Source organism: Strongylocentrotus purpuratus, unplaced genomic scaffold (genome assembly GCF_000002235.5).
Source record: "Strongylocentrotus purpuratus isolate Spur 01 unplaced genomic scaffold, Spur_5.0 spur5_scaffold_7, whole genome shotgun sequence".
In the NCBI taxonomy this organism is placed as follows: Eukaryota; Metazoa; Echinodermata; class Echinoidea; order Camarodonta; family Strongylocentrotidae; genus Strongylocentrotus; species Strongylocentrotus purpuratus.
Genome location: NW_022145613.1, coordinates 22,600,489 through 22,619,957, shown reverse-complemented (window position 1 = coordinate 22,619,957; position 19,469 = coordinate 22,600,489). Strand labels below are relative to the sequence as shown.

Below are 19,469 nucleotides of genomic sequence, written 5' to 3'. Positions count from 1 at the left end.
ATTTTTAAGTAACTATCATTATTTATTATGTTTTTTAGACGGAAGATAACACCAAACCAAACAAATTCTTAAAAAACTGTATAAAGAACCTATCCCCGTACAGACCCTACTATTCGTACCACCTCGATCTACGGCTTAATGGTCTCTCTCTCTCTCTTCATTTTCACATACAAGTACCCCTCTTTCTTGACACTCAAGATTACCCATTACCACGTCCCCTTACCCCTTCCTCACCCACTAACACACCCTTGAAGAATACTTAACAACGCTCGAACCCAAAACGGTTCATCTGACTGATCAGGGTCTGTCGGGCTCCATTAGGCACCGCCATTCATCACATCACCAATCAGGAACTAGCTTCACACCGACGTCATTGACCCTACAGCACCCCCCCCCCCACGTATACATGAAAACACCCACACACACCCGCTTCCTGCATTGATGGTTATGAGTTATATTATAAAGGCGGACGGGGTGGTGCTGATGATGGCATTAGTTTTTACAGCATCGTGGAGAGCTTACGTATGTCTTAGATTCTCTCTGCCACTAGCCAAGGATATTTGAGAAAGATCCAGGATATTCTTAAGGATTTTGTCCTCGCGGGTAGGATATCGAGTGAGCCGCCTATTGCTGAGCTGGTGTTTCCGTCGTCGAAGAGCGATTAGACTTTGGATTTTCCTATCATACTAGGGTAATTTGTGTTCAACCGAGCTCTGAAAAACGAAAAGTGTAGGTGTCCAACTGGTTCAAGTGATACAGGCCTACATTGTATAGCATTACATATGACAGTACAGTGAGTGTGTGGAAAGAGAGAGAGAGAAAGACCGACAAACAAATGTGGTATAAGGTTGAGTGTGTGCGTGTGTGTGGGTTTGTGTGTGTGAAACATGGAGAGGGTAAAGATGGATATTGGGAGGGGAACAATAGTGACACCAAGGGAAGACTGGCACTTCCCTTCCCATCCACTGCTGGAAATTGTTTTTCAATGTACATGAAGCATGACGAACATATTCCACTACAATATAAAATATATGTTCTCTTTTTTTCTCTCTTCACAACACAGGAGGTAAAAATCACGAGAAGCTGTCATTTATACCAACACTCACCAGCATCCAAACACCTTTACCCGTAGACGTCGAAGTTTCGTTTGCCCCACGTCGCACCACACCGCCACGAGCTCAGCCGCATTCCCTATCCCTCATCACTCACGCTAGTCCAGCAGCATCGCAGTGATTAACACATATTCAGGAAGATGAAGTCCGTCTACCAGGTTGTGCTAGCTTTCCTTGCCGTCCTCGTGTGCGTGGCATGGACGTGTCAGGCCTACGGTCTCGACCAGGACGAGTACAGGAGAGGTGCAGCTGAGAACGCACTCGACGAACAAGAGATATACGAAATCATTGAAAGCCTAGAACATGGTGAGTGCTAAACTTCTTTTTCCTATTCTCAAATCGCCAAGGCTTATTAAAGAGTGGTCAAACAATTTAATGCGTGTGTAGGCCTTACACCGTGTAAAAATAAACAAAGAACTCGCATTTAATCGCTGTTTAACTGATAAACATTGCCTTTATTCTAAATGATGGCATAACACTCATTTCTCTCTCTTACAATCGATGATATCCTAGAAGAAAATAATTTCCACTATGCCATGCTCAAATATTATTACACAACTGCTCAGCCTGCCTTTCTTAAGTTAAAAACCAAGTCAGACCTCCAGGGCAGGGTGAAACTTTACTAACTGATAAACAAATTGGAAAAAATGCACTTGCTGTCTTCAAAAGATGTGAACTTATTATGAACCAATCACTCTAGATTTTTGTCTGACCATTATTTTGTACATTACATAAGGCAGGTATGTACAGGAAACTTAGAATACAGATGTAACTTAACAGTGAATTCAGAAATATAATTTTAAAATGGACCCTTTAACAATAGGTCTATACATTGTGTTAAAGATTAGCCCTACGTCATTGCAGCCCTACATACAAAAAGAAACATTATCAGAAAGAAAAACACGTCAAACATGGAAAAATTATCTACGAAATCGCCTTGCATGATAAGAAAAGAAAACGCGTTAAACAAGGAACAAATATCTAGAAAATCGAAATGCATGATAAGAGAGCATAGAAAGTGTGATGAAAAAGGACGACATTTTGTTTGAGTGTTCGTATCAATAATTGTACAAATAAATCTTAGTAGGCATGTTGGCATGTCATTTTTATGACTCGAAATAGTCTTATCTAGTCATCAATTCACTACTAGAGCGTAGAAATAAACGGGTGATTTTTCTCTATATACACTCTGTCGCCTTTCCTGTCAGCTTAGCAGCCAGTACGCTCATCATCTTGTCAAGTGATATTTTCACGGTAATAACTTTTGGAGATGTAAGCGCGTTTACTGTTTGTCGTTAAAAACATGTTTGGATTGCAACAACGCATGAGAGGTTAAAATACAGGACCGAGAGATAAAACAGGCGCAGGGTACCCACCTCTCCCCCTCTCCTCCCCTACCCCCTTCCGCGCTCTCACTTTTTGACCAATCTGGTCGACTTCAATACGTAAGACTCCGTTCATATCATTGAGTACCTTCCGCAATCTAACACCCCTGTCCTACAATTCCATGTCTTTGTCCATGTTTTTCAGTTCATTTCACTTCCTTTCCAATTTCACAATGGCTTATTATTAGCAGATGAGAGGTTTATTAAATGTTTGAAAAGAAAAATCAATCCAAATGATGAAGCTTTATGAGTGGAGATGAAAGTATTGAATTATTTTAAATAATTATTTATACTAGGTATCATTAAAGTTATTTACGAAATTGGTATTATTCGTACAACGATACTCAGAGTTCCTGTATACTGTTATTGAAAATAAGAATGAACGTTATTTTACCTTACAAAACGGGAATCTCTTTTATCTAAAAGCTGTAAGAAATGATGTTCTTTACATTCTGAGCTAAACTAAGAAAGGGAGTGTCGTGGTCCAGTGGTTTAAGGCGCTTGACTGTAGATGCGAAGGTCGAGGGTTCGAATCCCGACACGGCACTAATATCCTTTGGCAAGATATTTACCTGCACTTGCTACTCTCCACCCAGGTGTTAAATGGGTACCCGGTAGGATGCGAACGTTCATGTAGTTGAACGAGCAAGTGTGCGCCTGTAAAATGGCGACTGGCTGGAATGCTCCCCATGGAGTGGAAAATGTGCACACATTGTGTGCGGGTAAGCCTGAATCCGATGACCGGGGTAATAATATATCTGTAAAGCGCTTAGGCACATCGTTGGATCGTTGTATTGAGCGCTATATAAAAAACCGGATTATTATTATTATTATTATTAACTACTATTGACTGTGTCAAACTATGTTAGGGTCATTCATATCGCGATAAGAATTTTAGATTGCCTTCAAAATCTCTGCAACACACGCTTTGTAAATTCATTCTCTAGACAGCGTTTAGTTACAATGTTGAGAGGGTGTTTATGAATTGTAACACGACATAGCGTTACATCGGTTTCATTTTTTTGTTTAACATATTAACTGATCAACGTGTCGTAATCTCTATTCTGATATATCACCTACACAAGTAATTATCAAAGGAAGGAATATTTGAAATAAAATATTTGTTACAAGTTACTGAAGGCAGTCAGGACAAACACCAATTAAAGATATAATGTTACTGAAATGATGTGTGCTGTCAATGAGAAGAATCTCGATGACACTACACTTGTTAACAAATATTTACAGTACTGAAATTACTAAGCATTCTGAAAAGTAATCACAGTGCTTGGATATTTAGGTGATGAATGTAAATAATGCAATAAATATGCACTGTTTGTTCGTGAGTTATGTGTGTGTGTATAATTGGACGTTATTGAAGATTGGAAGAGGAGGGGGGGGGGGCTGTAGGTACTTTATAATGAATGAGATTTAAGTCTTTACAAAATATCCATAGCAGCAAGAACGGAATAAAATAAATACGATGCGACAGCAATTAAAACGTGTTTCATTAAACACTTTTAATTTGCTTGAGTGCATTATTGTTTTATTTTTCTAATTATGATATAACTGTAGTGTGCGCTGTTTATTACACCTGCAAAGCGTATATCATGTGATACGTTTGATTCCCCATGAGTAGCGTTGCTTGTCGCACCATACTGAAAATAGATCCGTACAAAATTCAATACAGGAACCACATTACTCTCCCAATTACGAAGTTCAAGTCTGGTAAAGGTTTTATGTTTCTGATTTTCCGGATCCATGCTTTAAAGGAGGAGAAGGCACCAATTATGTTCAGGTTATATCGAGTTCTACTTATGAAGGAAAGTAGAACATGACAAATTCAAATCCAATTTATTGTTAATGTTTAAAGGGATATTTGAGTCCTTGTTTAAGACAACAAATGCCTTCAAAGTGCATGGTTATTGCTCTTATTCTTATTTATGACATTTCTAGTGCCCTTTTACAACCTAAGGTTGCTATGAAGGTAAGTTAAGACCCCAAAATTTGTGAATTTAGATGAAATAAGATCATACCAATTCGGCTCAACTTAAAAAAAAATACGATGTCGTTAATTAATTACTTAATGAATAATAACAATACACGGGCCAGCCGGTTGTGCGTATGATAACCAACACGAAAAAAATCAACAATAGCCAATATTGGCATTGGCTGGAATAGAACGTATACGGCGCTATATAGTTTTCCAACGGCTGGTTCAAAATTACCGAATTGTGGGGCACCGCAAATATTAAAAATGGTTATATTTATGGAACGCTCTTGACTCTCATACGAGAGGTCCCGGGTTCGATTCGTGCTCGGTGTTTACACCCTTGGACAAGGTGTTTTGCTCACATTTATCCCTCTTGATCCAGATAATGTATGAAATGATGGGTTTCCTGCAATGCTGAGGTAAAGCTTACAGGGTCTGGATAAAGAGTAGTGTTAAAACGGGACTGCACTACTTGTAGCTACTTGCTCCCTCTATATAATACAATAGCAAACAATGCCATTAAGCGGTACCCGTTGGTCCCCCATGATCCCCTTTTTCTTATGTTAATTGAGATCTGATTCGATGAGATAACCACCTGTCAGTGACCGCGCAGGGAAGTATATTCCTTCCTGGCCAAACTAGTGCAGATAAGCATTAATACCGATATTGCTATCCTGGATAACTCAGACCTTGGCACATTATAATAGTAAGTGGTAATTAAATAAACCGTATAATTGCAAGTGAATGATAAAAGTGCAGAGAAGAAAAGTAAAATCGAGCTAGTCATTCCTATACAGCGTAACGCGAATAATTTTATGCATATTTTATTGCTTTAAGTGAATACGAATTCAGGTTTTTTATAGTTTTGTGTGCATTTTGATGGACCATGCTTACCATCTATTTCATAAATTATTTATTATCTGCCAGGTTTTATTACTTTGACTCTGCATCACGTTTAAAATTTAAGTTGCACTTTACCTATCTGTACAGAAAGGCGCCTTTTTCTTTTTTAATCAGAGGTTTTCAACCTGTAAAGGTTTAGGGAAAATAGCATTCCATTGTTTTTGTTTCTCTCGTTGCCTTGTTTTTTCTGTTTGTTTTAAGAAAATAACCCTGTCAGTTTAATAAATACAATATGCGCAAGATATTAGTCCGATAAATAGTGAATGTGTATATATATGCATAAAACATCTTAACATAATTAACATCTCTCAAAATATCCTAATCATTTAACATCTCACCATTACGCCTACCCCAAGAACAAAGCATGATTACTGCCCGAAAGAGAAATAAGCCTGCAGATCTTTTAAAAGGCTGTAATTTGGTTTATCTGTATACTATTTACCAACTCAGCCTGTAAACTTATTCTTTTATTCCAAACCAATTTAGAAAAACGTTAGTTGTAATCGTACAAAGCTGTAACCCTCATTGCACAATCCTTTCAATTGTCCCCTAGACTTTTCTGTTTCCCTTTTGAAACTAAACTTCACCCTCTGTTCTTTTAACTTGAGCCCCTCTACTCTCCTTTCCATTGTGCTCTCTCTCTGTCTCTCTCTCTCCCCCATGTAATCTTCATCTCATTTCTCTGTCCCTCATCATCTCTCTATTCCATTTTCTCATATTAAACAAGTCACATTTCCAGTCAAAGCTGGAATTTTCTCTCTTCATATTCAGTGAATCATTGGGCCCGCAGCTAATCTTTTAAAATGCCCGATTATATCGAGGGAACTGGAATATATGCTTTCTTCAGATTATTTTGTGAGGAAACTGGAATGTTTACTGTAGCTTTGAATCGCCCAAGGGCAGACAAAACATGGAAATATACACCACTGCTTTCTGATCATCAATCAATGCTTCTATTTCATGCAAAAACTTTAGTTTGTCTTCTTTTCAAACTACAGTTTATCGTCATGAAAAATCTTTGAATTTTTCTTTAATAAAAGTTTGGGGCTTCAAGAACATAGATTTACAATAAAATGTTCTGGATTTTTTTTAACCTCGATAAAACACAGAATAAATTTTAACCTTAAGTAAAAATGGAGAAAATATGGAAATTCGGAACTCGAAATTATCTTGAAAGTAACCTGTTAATAATATCTTAGAAGAAATGTTCACTAGCAAAAGGGATGCATTACAAAAAAAAAAAAAAAAATCGAGGATTAAAATAAATGGTAATGTCTTACGGAATCCGAAAATTGACCCGTGTTAAATACAAACATTACAACGCGTATTATCTAACATCTAAAATTGTTTAGCTTGTAAGGTTTATCATTTTAATGGAAACATAATTAGGTTAATGTATAGTTTTTCATTCACGTTAACTCCTACGAGATAACTAAAGATGACTAAGATTATTGACGGATAATGAAGTCAATCTATCGTCCTTTTAATGCCCTGGTAATCCCTATTATTTTGTTGCGCCTCTGTATATTCATCCTAAAGGGGGTTATTTAGACGATGATCACGTCTTATTTCACATTACCCGAGGGCTCAAACCGAAGTGTAACGGGTTTTGTCGTTCGGCATACCCCTCAGCGACAATGCCTTAATTATGTTTTCTCCAGGTTTATGCCTTACCTCGTTATTCGTTTCTTTTTTATCCTAAGTCATGTTTGAAATTTGATTGAACTCTAGAGTCGAATTGGAATGGAACAAGGCACAGTTTTGATTAAAGTCATAAAACTCATTATGTGAAAATAATTGTTGAAGGCATAGTTCTTTCACAAAAATATCACATCCGCATGGGATAGGTCATTTGCACTCCAAACTCGTTTCGAGCAGCGGAGTAAATGAAAATTCCATGGTTTCAAACGTCAAGCCAGAACCACAAAAAAAGATAAAAAAACAGAGAATTATTATATTGTCAGAGTTCAATATCTGTATCACATTCACATCGGAATGCCTAACACGTAAAGGTATACCGTTGTCATTTTTTTTTAACCAATTCTTGGAAAAAAGTGAACTGTTTATTAATTAGCCTTAGAATTTAAAACAAAATACAATCATGGAGTTTCGATAAGAATAACAATTTTCAGTGCTCGTAAATTTGATGGTAATTTTTAGCAGTAATACAAAAAAATGTTCTAGGCCTACCGCGAGAAAAATCAATCCTATTCTAAATTCTATCCTTGTTGCCATTCATGATACTGATCTTGCTTCCTGACACTTTTAACATGTGTATTTGGTTATAACAGACATATTTGTGTTTTTTTTTCCTGTCATGTCTAAATGATCGATTTAGTTTTCTGACCCTCCCCATCTCTTTCTCTCCCTCCACCCGCGATCTCTCACTCACTGTCTCTATCTCTCTCTCTCTCTCTATCTCATCTTTCTCACACGCTTTCAATGTTTTTTATGATATGCTTTATTATGTTCACGTTTTCAGTTAACTTACTCAAAGAAAATATTCATGCAACATTTCAAGCATTGGTTCTATTTCGATGTTTTTCTTTCATGACAAAGTTTTTTATTGATTTAATCTTTATTTTTATTTTTAATTTCGCTTCCTGTTTCTTTCACTATGTCTTGTGTGAATGTTTTGGTGATTATAACAAAATTATATTTCAAAAAAGGAAAAGAAAGTTCGGTTGTTACTATAGTTACAGCGGCCTAAATCCACCACTCATTAAGGATAAGATGGAAGCAAAAATTACGCAACTTAATCAAAAAAGAAACAAAATGTATTGAAGAGATGGGGAGAGAAAGAGAAAAGGAAAGAGAAATAGAAAGGAAAGAGAAAGAGAGCGATGAGAGAGGGAGAGAGAAAGAGAGAAAGCACAATTTTATAAAATGCCAATAAAATCTATGTCAATGACCACTCGATTTTTTTTACCATCTTATCCATACGAAAGGGACGTATGGTAGCCTCGATGGACGAAACATTTTTTTCTTTCTAGAGTCCTTCTCGTAATCAGGCCCCATCTGTATTAACATTCATATTTCCATAAGTAATTTGAAATCGAAAATGCTTCTCAGATATCCTCTTAAATATGAAAGACAGTAGAAATGTTGACCACAAAAACAATCATTATTATAGATAATGGCTGCTACAGTACTGTTATTTGGCCCGGTTGTCGGATTTATCGGGATAGCTGGAATTAGCACTTATCTCGCCAGGGGGCATGTAAGGGGAAATACTTTCCATGGTTTTCTTTGAGGAAACTATGCACGTCTACAGAGTAAGCCCGTGGGCCATATATTCAACTTCCATTAATATCTCATCATAATTTTAAATGTAGAAGCTTGGAATATATAAGATACTTCTGTCATACTTTGGAAACGTTCTTATGCAGCCGGAAACTTCTGATCGTTTTCCTTTAGAGTTGTTCAGTGCATCAAACAAAGGAATGGTCTTGATGATTAGTTCATAATTATATCATCCCAATTTTGTTTATATTATTAAAATGATACGAAACCATCTATTCTTCCTAAGTTCGAATGTTTATATTATTCAAAGGATGTGCAAATGTACTAACGTACGCAAGTGTAATACCTACTACATACTGCCGATTTAACGGAATTGAGAAGAAGTTAAAAAGATATAGGGGTAAAGATTATATTTATATTTCGCTACACCTCAATAGTGCACCTTGATTCTTATTCTACATTTAAGACTACTTTAGACGGCGTCGCTGTATATAGAAGAATATAGATACTTGTAATTGTGCTGTGTTTTAAATATATCAAGTTGTAGCCATCACTTCCAAAGTGTACTGCACGAACAATAATGCAAAGTGGAAGGGAATTTTTCAAACGATTGATGGAAAATAACAGCAATAAATTAAGAATTTAACACTGCGTGTTGATTGATGTAAAAAGGTGAATATAGGATATTAGGAATACAACGAAGTTAAGTACGAAGTAAACTCAATGAACGGATAATAGAATGATATCTTCGTGGTGAGATTGACATGATCCAGCAAAAAGGGGTAAAGAAAGTAGTGATTGCCTGGATGAGGAGAGGGTAGAGAGGAAATTCAAAATATTGATTGATAGAAGGAAGGTGAAAGAGAGAGTGATGGTAGATACGAAAGATGAGGGATGAAACAATAAAGGAGACAGACAGGTATGGTGCGATAATGATCGATAGGTATAGACGTAGAAAACAGATGCGACCCGGGGAAACGTTTACGGCATTAAAATGGAAGAGTTTTTGGAAAAGAAAATGAATAAATTTGAACTTCTGACGTTTGGCCTGAATAATGTTGGGCGTGTATGAATAGATAAGACTTCAACTAAATTTATCGGCCTCATGTGAGAACAGATGACAAAAATTCCAAGGAAAGGGAAGAGAAATAATGCATTTTTGCAGGTGAATAAATGGATACCTGGGAATTGCGCCTGAACGCTCAGGGCAAAGCCCGTTCGAGTTATCCATATATATTCAAAGCAATATCAAATGTAGATATAGGAAGAGAGGAGTGCGGTATTGAGTAAAGTAAATACCAGGAGTATTGTAGAAGATTGATGCCTGTTCTTGTGTTTGGATTAATACAAAATACAACCCCTACGGGTCGGTTGGGTAGGGTAATTCACAATTCAACATCAGCTCCCGGAAGGAGAAGTAATCAACCATGGAAATAAGTTTGAAATTTGACGGGTGACATAGATGTCAATGAAAATAGATGACTGTTGGAATGCTTGATAGATGAATGATACAAAAGAACGCGATAAAACAACTCAGAAGGAGAAACAGATGACTGAGGATGGCCGGCGATTGCTGGCGATGGATGAAAAAAAGAAAACGGGAAATAATTTGGTATATATTATTTTATTTCGCGAACAGTCTATCTAGATCAAAAAGGTTTCAATTATTTGAAGTATTAGGTCCATGATTTAAAGCTGTGTTTAGTTTCTCTATCTTATTATTTTTTATAAATGATACATTGGCCAAAACAATATGTTGTGACATGTACTAACAAACCAATGATTTATTTGAAATATATGATACATTAATATAGAGTATTAGGTAAAAGCATACTCGTATAATTATCATGCGTTGCACTCTTAACAACTGGGTATGATAAATAATTGTAAATTTGTGACCATTAGCTTTATTGACTGGGAATGCTTTTCCCTAATTATAGTTAAAAAGAACCTGTCAATGTAAAACAAAAATCGCATTTTATCTACGTTGTTCATCGGGACCTATATACGTTATGATTTAAATGTAGTCAATAGAGATATAACATGTCTCAATGCAGGGGCGTAGACAACGGGGGGATGAGGGGGATGCATCCCCCCCACCTCACAAGGTGGGGGGGGGATGGCATGTACAATCATCCCCCCCAGGTTTTGGGGAATGATATTTGCTTACTTAATAAGTCATAATGATGATAATAATAGTAATAATAATAATGATAACAATTATAATATTAATAATAATAATAATTATGATGATGATAATAATAATCCTCATCATTATTGTGTTAATTGTTATTAGCCGCATTCACACGGTGAAAGCCAATTCAGACGGTAAAAAAAAGAAAATCTTACAAGTATTTTGTGGTTATCTTGTGGTTTGGAAACCACAAGATAACCACAAGATTAAACAGGCGCGGATCTACGGGGGGGGGGGGGGGTTAGGGGTTTAAACCCCCCTTGGGCGGCCCAAAAAACAAACAAAAAAAAGGGGAAAAAAAGAAGAAAAAAAAGGGAAAAAAAGAAAGAAAAAAGAACGCACGCTGGAGAGAAACCCTTTCAAGTGCAAATATTGTGAGAAGATATTCAACTCATCTGGTAACTTAACCAAACACATGATAACTCTGGATATAACTGTGTATTTAACTGTTACTTGATTTAAAAAGACGTTATCATGCACTGCTCCATTTATGGTCTCCATTGTGTTAATAGATGCCAGGAAAACATCACTTACGGGGTTCAAATAAACACCCCCAAAAAAATCGGCTCGCCGCTTTGCGGCTCGTGGACGATGCTCCGCATCGTCATTATTTTGGTCAACCCCCCCTTAGCAAAAAGCTAGATCCGCCCCTGAGTCATCCCCCCAGGTGTACGAACCTGTCTACGCCACTGTCTCAATGGTTTGTAGAAATATAATAATCACCATCTGCGATTGATATGTACATGCATTATCCAGACAGAGATCTTAATAGTGTTTAATCAAAGAATTAAATTGGATCATTTTCCTTGGTAAAATGAGCCTATAATTAACATATCATGAACAAGATTTCGGTCAGTAGACCATATCCTTTAAAAAATCAAATGGAATTATTCAATACACCTGTACCAAAACAGCAATCCATGTTTTACTGTCTGATATTCTCCATCAGTAAGTGTTTTCCATCTGTTTACTCTGAGGTATCAACTTGTTGGATACCCTCCAGCTCAAAGGCTACATCCTATTAGACTAATGGCACGAATTAAAAAGAAAATATGCCTCACAAACTTTCTTTTCTTTTCACGGTTCAAAATATCTTTTTGCACCTTATCTAGCTGCACCGTCAAATTTGTTTTACGGAAAATGAAAAGTTTTAGGCAAGTTTTTTCTTGGACACTAACATCCGTAAAATAAGCACAACCAAACAACCGCATAAATATAAAAAGGACAAAACATCAGAAGATGTTATTCGTCGGTGGTTACTGCATCTTGCGTAGTTCATTCTTGTGTATGGTTGAAAATATATAATGATTGGAAATAATAGATTTGTGATTCCTTTAGTTGCGTCACAGTGAAGAAGCTGGTGACCAGTTCCAGTCTCCCGGGAAGTCCTGGCCAATCATGTGTACTGCCATGCGTCATCAACTTTCGAAAATACGATACCAGTACGACTCCCCGCCTGTGTGATCTAACTAACAAACATCGATATTTTCTGTCTCTCCCCGTCTTATCCATAAATTCCTTTTCCACATTGTTTGCGATTCTTAGTATCTTGTAAGATTCATCGTTTTATAGGTTTTTGGTTTCTTATTATTTCCCTTCCCCAATAAAGTTTCTTTCTTCTTCCTTTTTGTCTTACCGTCGTTTCATTCACAATCTACACACCCACTCCTTGGACAAAATAATATGACAAATGAGTAGACGTTTGTTCATATCCTGTACTTTATTGGACATAGATGATGAGAACTATCATGCACGGGTCTTAATTACAGTTAGCGTGATATAAAGAAAAACAGACGTAATTGCCATGGGCTTAGAAATGCATTCATGGCGCCAATGTCAATGCTTTAAAAGTCACGTGACCTGAAGGCACCATCTCTCTCTCTCTCAAGTGGCTGTTTATTTTCGTCTTTACACCGAGAGAAGGTGACCTTCGGGCTCTGTTCAGCACCGGAAAAGAAGCTGACCGAAAGAACGTCCCTTAACTTTCTATATTAACCTTTCGAATAGCTTCATGCCATGCCATTCATTCAAATCATCCTTGACGCCATTCGCAAGAAAACGCCAACAGAATCAAAGGAGATTGAATGATTATAAAATAATACCGCGCTGGATGTGTAGTTTTGACAGACATGTCTCGCATTGATACATATTTAATGAATGGTACACCACCCTTTCAGCCACGGCTTCAAGTCATCCAATAACACGCTCTCCGAGCAGGAATACCAAAGCACAACATTCAGATAAACACTCTCAGGCTAATCAAGTTTTCATGTCTTAGATATCACACCGGTTCAAACCGAACTGGATGATCAATTTTTAACAGTCAATGTTATAGCAACGATAAAGAAATCCTTGGAGTATCAGAAGATGACATTTTCTTTCCTTTCTTTCGTTTATTTTCCGTCGTAAGTTCCTAAGAAAAAATTACAGTATTTAGAAGAAGAAATGAATAGATACCGATAACCATTTTTGTACGCCCAATAATGACAAAATCGTGTTTATGGGATCAATTCGCCCCCCCCCCCCATTTTTATTTTTCAATTTTTGTTTTTAGTTAGTTATCTTTAGTCTAATTGAATGAATCTAATCAGTTCCTATGTCTGGTCAAATCGAAACCAGGAAAACACAAATAAAACTCCAGAAAGTCCAAAAGCGAGCTGCGTGAACTATTTTAAACCAAATATATGAGACTCCATCAAAAGAATTGTTTTGTACTCTGAAATGGAAGCCAATTGAGACACGTTTTGACTTACAACTTGTCTTGTCCCGTGTCCTAAGAACGGCGGAACATCATTGCCGATGTATGGAATTAAAACGTAGAGATATTTTGTTTTCTCTCCATTGTCTACAGCCATGTCAAAAAGAGGATCTGTAAAACATCTTGGCCTTGCTAATGTTGACAACTGGAGAATGATGAAGAATGTCAACAGACTGAGGAATCTTCTGAACAGCGGCAAACGATCAGACCAGCAGCTCGATTCCCAATAAAAGCAGGTAAGTTGTTTGTGGGATCATCAAAGATGGCCGAGAGGGCGCCCTTCTCTGTCGCTTCCCCACATCTGTATCTCCACACTATCACAAAGTTGGACAAGACTGTTTAATACTGCCGCATATATTCCGGTATTATGAGTAATACCACTCATACTACCACTTTCCATTGAAACCAATGTGGCCGAATTCTGTAAGACATTAGACGGATCTGTTCATTTTAAGAAGACTATCTCCATCCCAAGTGAACTCATTACATTCTCTTTTTGTAAGCCATATATCTTAGAATTGCACTTCGTCCCGGTTAATTTGTCATGGGTCAACAAACTCTGCACTGAGTATTTAAATATATTTGATATCATGATTAAAAGTAGATAAAGATACCACTGAGAATAATCCGGTTGTTATCATTTATCGCCATTGCTCTTTCGAGACACAATAGAAGACTCCTGAAATGATCACGAATAAATATTGTGCTCTTTTAATACAGAAAACTTTCATCAGTTGGGGATAATGATAACATGTAGTTTTAAGCTTCTACCAACCTTAAATTTGTTATGCAAGCTTTCGTCCACTCCTGTGGACTTTCTCAAGCTAAATGTCGAGTTTAGAATAATTATGTTGCGTTGTATTGACTGAAAATGCTATTTCATGACCATCTGAGCATGGTGAGAAAATAAAAGAATTCATAAAAACATGCAATTGATTTGTCAGGCTATGGTTTGCTGTGAATTTACATTTGTTAACAGTGTTAAATTTGTTTTTATTCACCACCCCATTTCTCTTTCTTTTTGCCTTTCTATCTCTCCTTCATTCTTGCCAACTCTCTCTCTCCTCCTCCCCTCTGTATATCCCCCTTCTCTCTCTTTCTTCTCCACAATATTTCTTGCAGGTTTCTACAACACCAACACCTTTTTACAGCAAAGACTAAAAACATTCCTGACCTTTCCGTTGGCTTCATTTCCAATATTTTCACCAAGATTTTTGCTCAGAATTTATTTTTCCCGATTTATAATTCCATCGCCCACTAATGGCCCACGTTTGAAAAAATGTACGGATACATGGAGCTGGTGATGTTCATACTATCAAGTCAGTGCAAATGGCCGATGACTGCCTCTTTCTATTTAATGCATAAACTCAAGACGCGGTTTGATATGAATAATTGTACCTTGACGCAGTGTTATCATAAACAAGCTTTTTGTCAAAATTAGCTAATGTTATAATTAACAATGTGATTAAATTCTTGCTGGTTTGTAATTCCTCAAATTAATGTTGTGTTGATGTATATGTATATTTTAAAATTGATTTGCATAACCTCTTAAAGATATATACAGTGTGGTTTCATATTCATGAAAATGATCTCTTGTGAAGTAACCAAGCAATCGTGCAGATACGACATTACCTTTCAGCGTCAGCTTTTATACATTATTATGATTCCTTTCTTTCAGTTTTTTTTCTTAATAAAAACACCCACAATGAAATGAAACATGTATAATGAAAAAAAAGCTTTAATGCAGTTAATTGCTTTTGTCAGAATGATAGAAAAGGTGCATGATATTGATTTTTGTTCCTTATCTTCTGAAAGGAATGCAATCCTAAAATAAATTGAGTCCGAGAGTACCAGGTGAAAGTTATTGAAGACAAACATTTCATTTTTATGTCAATGTTAGACTCCTCTGATATTAATTTTAGACAATTATCCATATAGCATAGGTCAGGTGGTCCCATTGTTTGTATCACTGAATAAGTACTAAGATGGTATGTATATATTCAAATGCAAATAAGCTGTATATGAAAGATTGCTATTTGTGAATATAACGGATAGTTTAACCATGTAATTAGCCTGGTAAATTTCGTATATAAATCTGATAAAATCTTGGTTGAAGTATGTGTTCCCCCTTAGAAGAGCAAATTTGCTATAATAGAATATAGAGCTATTTCAAGCTAATTGTACTTTTGTTTTCAATCTCAATGTTCGCGATTTAAAAGAATGAAGTCATAAATAAAGGGGATCAAATATGAAATTCTTTGTAGAGCTATCATACTATTATCTGTTGTTTTACGACAAATGTTTATTTTTATGTTGTTGAAGAGAGTATAATATACATCCTATAACAAAAAATGAAATGAAAGCGCATGTGGAAGTGTTTCTTTCATGTCACGTGTTCGTGTCCAACTACCAATGTTTTAACTCAAAATTCGTTTTGTCGTAGATTGCGTGAACTTGTGAGCACAGAAAGCCTTGTGAGGTTGCGATGATTTTTACTTCATAAATTACAAAGTCACTTGTTCATAGCTAATGATTATCATATATGATCTTCTAATGATTATCAAAATCTCATGAAGTTGATCTTGAAGTCAAAACGAGAAATGTCAACAACAAAAAAAGAATTATAGAAACCAAATATTTATGGCTTTAATATTTTGGTCCGTATATTAAGAGTGCCTAAGATACCACGGTGAACATACATACAACAGTTAAAATAAGGTAAATGTCTTCATTTGACATTTTGTTGTCATCATTCAAATCTCTCCTTTAATGAAAAGAAGTGACCTCAAACACAATGAATAAAATTACTGTATATTATTAATCTATGACATTACTATGCTTTCCTTTATTTGTATTCGAGATTCGAGAACTGAATGTAGTCGTGATGAATGGTTTTGGTATTATCCATATGGAGACAACAACAATGCTCAAGTCATGGAAAGAGGTTAAGCTCTAGAGTTATTTGAGAAAACTTTTTGAATTTTTGAACAGGTGAACACCTAAATTGCTATGAACGAACATTAATAATAATTTTTTACCCAAATATTGAGATTCATTGATTCATTATTTGAGAAAACATGTTGACTTTGTATACAAGTGAACACCTAGATTTCTATAAATGAACACTAATAATAATGTTTTACCCAAATAATGAGATTCATTGTTTTACATACAACTATTTTGAAACTAAGCTTCGCATTGAATACATTAGGGATTGCCTGATTATGACCTGCTTGAATAATACATTCCGTTCTAAATTATTAGAGCCTTCTCGATTGTAACGTCGCTATAGTGATCTGCGAAATGACGACGCCATTTTGAAGATCTCCGCACGTGCCATGCTGTCTACTCTGTCCACTACCAGAATCTAGAACGTGTCCACCACGGTTTTGACGGTCACCTCAATCTAGAACGCCATTCTCTAGTAACGATAGTACGTACCTAGCTACCTGTACACGACTTCGTTCACTTTTAAACATCATCATCACCACCATCATCATCCTCATCCCCATCATCATCATCATTATCATCATCATCATCATTATCACCATCCATCATCCTCATCACCATCATCAATATAATCACCATCACCATCACCATCAACATTATCATCAACAACATCATCATATCCTCCTCGTCATCATCTTATTATATTCTTCACCTTCTTCGCCATCATCCACTTCGTCTTCTTTTTCATCTTCTCCTCTTTCTTCTTCGTCGTATTATCCTTTTTTCTTCTTCTTACTCTTCTTCTTCATCTTCTCCTTCTTCTTCTTTTTTTTTTCTTCTTCTTCTTTTTCTTCTTCTTCTTTTTTCTTCTTCTTTTTCTTCTTCTTTTGCTTCTTCTTCTTCTTCTTCTTCTTCTTCTTTCTTTCTTCTTCTTCTTCTTCTTTTCTTCTTCTTCTTCTTCTTCTTCTTCTTCTTCTTCTTCTTCTTCTTCTTCTTCTTCTTCTTTTTCTTCTTCTTCTTCTTCTTTTCTTCTTCTTCTCCTTCTTCTTTGTTGTCGTCGTCGTCGTATTCCTCTTCTTTTTCTTCTTGTATTTATTTTATTCTTCGTCGTCTCTTGTATCTCTTTCAGCCATCTCTGCATGGCTGCTTTTCCCTCATTACTATTCTTCACTTTCTTCTGGTCGGGTTGAGGAAGGTTCAATTGACGAAATAGCTCTAATTTTAAAGACTCTTGAGGAGTGTAGAGAAAGAGAGGGAGAGATAGATAGAGAGAGAGAGAGAGAGAGAGAGAGAGAGAGAGAGAGAGAGAGAAATTAGAGAGAGAGAAAGAGAGAAAGGGTATGGTAAGACTTCAGAGATTGTCATAATTGTGTGATGGACGGGTAGTTGTTTGGAAATAACACCTTTAAATATAGCAAATATACATTTACAAAAATAAACTATAATATAACGCAAAAAAATTAATACCGTTAAATTAATAACCTATAACATAAGACGTGCATATATACATGTATATACATATATATATAATGTGCGATCATAAAGCCATTAAAGGAAACATAATAATACATTCTTAACAACACAGCGCATTCCATTTGCTACGACCTAAAAATGTCTATATTATTATCTTTATCTCTTCGCTCTCTCAATTTCTCCTCTTGCTCCCTGCCTGGTTCTCACCATACCCATCTGTCTTTTCCTTTTACCCCTCTATATTATCCATCCTTTCCTCCTCTTCTTCTCTTTTACCATCTTTAAATTTGCTCTTTCTCTTTTTTATCTTCACCTCTCCTCGTCTTTCAGACATTTTAAACGTTTTTGTTTTCCTCTTTCCTTTCCATTTCCTTTCCTTTTATGTTCTCTTATCTCGCCTTCTTTTCTTCTCCTTTCATCAACTACTCTGTTCTTGATAAGGGACTCTTCTTCTCTCCTCTTGAACAATTTCCTTCTCCAATATTCTAATAATAAAATCATACATGCACGATTTCCGTCCTTTACAATATTACACGAGAGCCAAGACAAATTTTATCAAATAATATGCAAATGAAAAAAGGGCATACACCAGGGGAAAGACAATTGGATCATTGACAAAAAACCAAGAGAGTAGGGTGTGCGGTAAAAACGTTTCTAACTTAGCCGGAATCATTGATCACGACTGGGTGGGATGAGGGGAACGGTTGTTAGCCAGCCTCGCACTCGTTTGAGGGTAACCGAGGAAAAATCTTGAAATTGATAGATTGGATTATACTGTGACGTAGGAGAGGGAAAGTTCTCAAGAATGAAAATAATATCCTTTAAAGGGATACGTATACTTGAAATAATCAAGAGAAAGAGGACTTTGATGCGAGTGTGGTAATTGGTTTGCATGAGTAGTACTGTTCTGGTTAGAACGGTCGTCTTTGGTTTCGTGGCATCAACAGCTTGGAGGTCACCCACCCTATGATGCAGGCAGGAGGTGAGCCAAGCAGGAACATGCAGATCGGGTATAGATCGGAGGAGAGACAATGAAAATTATGAGAAAAATTTGAAATGGAATGAGATGGAGGCTGGAGATGAAGAAAAAATTGGAAGATCATGATGAACGAAGAAGGGACAGATAAATAAGAAGGGGAAGAAGGATAAGAAGAACATTTTTTATATTTTTTTATTGAAATATATTTAACCAGGATAACAAGAATCAGATAGACATTGAAGATACAAAATCTGTTTCACATCCTGGTCCTGTATGATGAGGAGACCACTTTTGTTATCGTCAAATGAGAAGGAGACGACGAAGAAGGGCAAGGAAAGATAGAAAAATTAATGATGGTGAAGAAGAAGAAAGGAGAAGAAAAAGAAAAAAAGATTGGAAAGAAAATAACCATGGAAACAAAGAAGACATGAATAAAGAAAGACAATATTTTATATAGGGGAAAACATAATAGCATAGATTCTG

General features: G+C 36.2%; 1 long non-coding RNA gene across 2 annotated transcripts; it reads left to right on the top strand.

Moving 5' to 3' along the window:
* The first annotated feature begins 496 nt into the window (after window positions 1-496).
* LOC753700 lies at window positions 497-16,410 on the top strand. Of its 2 annotated transcripts, none has more exons than XR_971716.2 (4): window positions 497-691; window positions 1,064-1,418; window positions 13,679-13,821; window positions 14,708-16,410. It is a non-coding gene; the product is annotated as an uncharacterized LOC753700 (long non-coding RNA). The 2 variants fall into 2 exon arrangements; XR_971714.2 differs by having other exon boundaries at window positions 497-729.
* The last annotated feature ends 3,059 nt before the right edge of the window (window positions 16,411-19,469 follow it).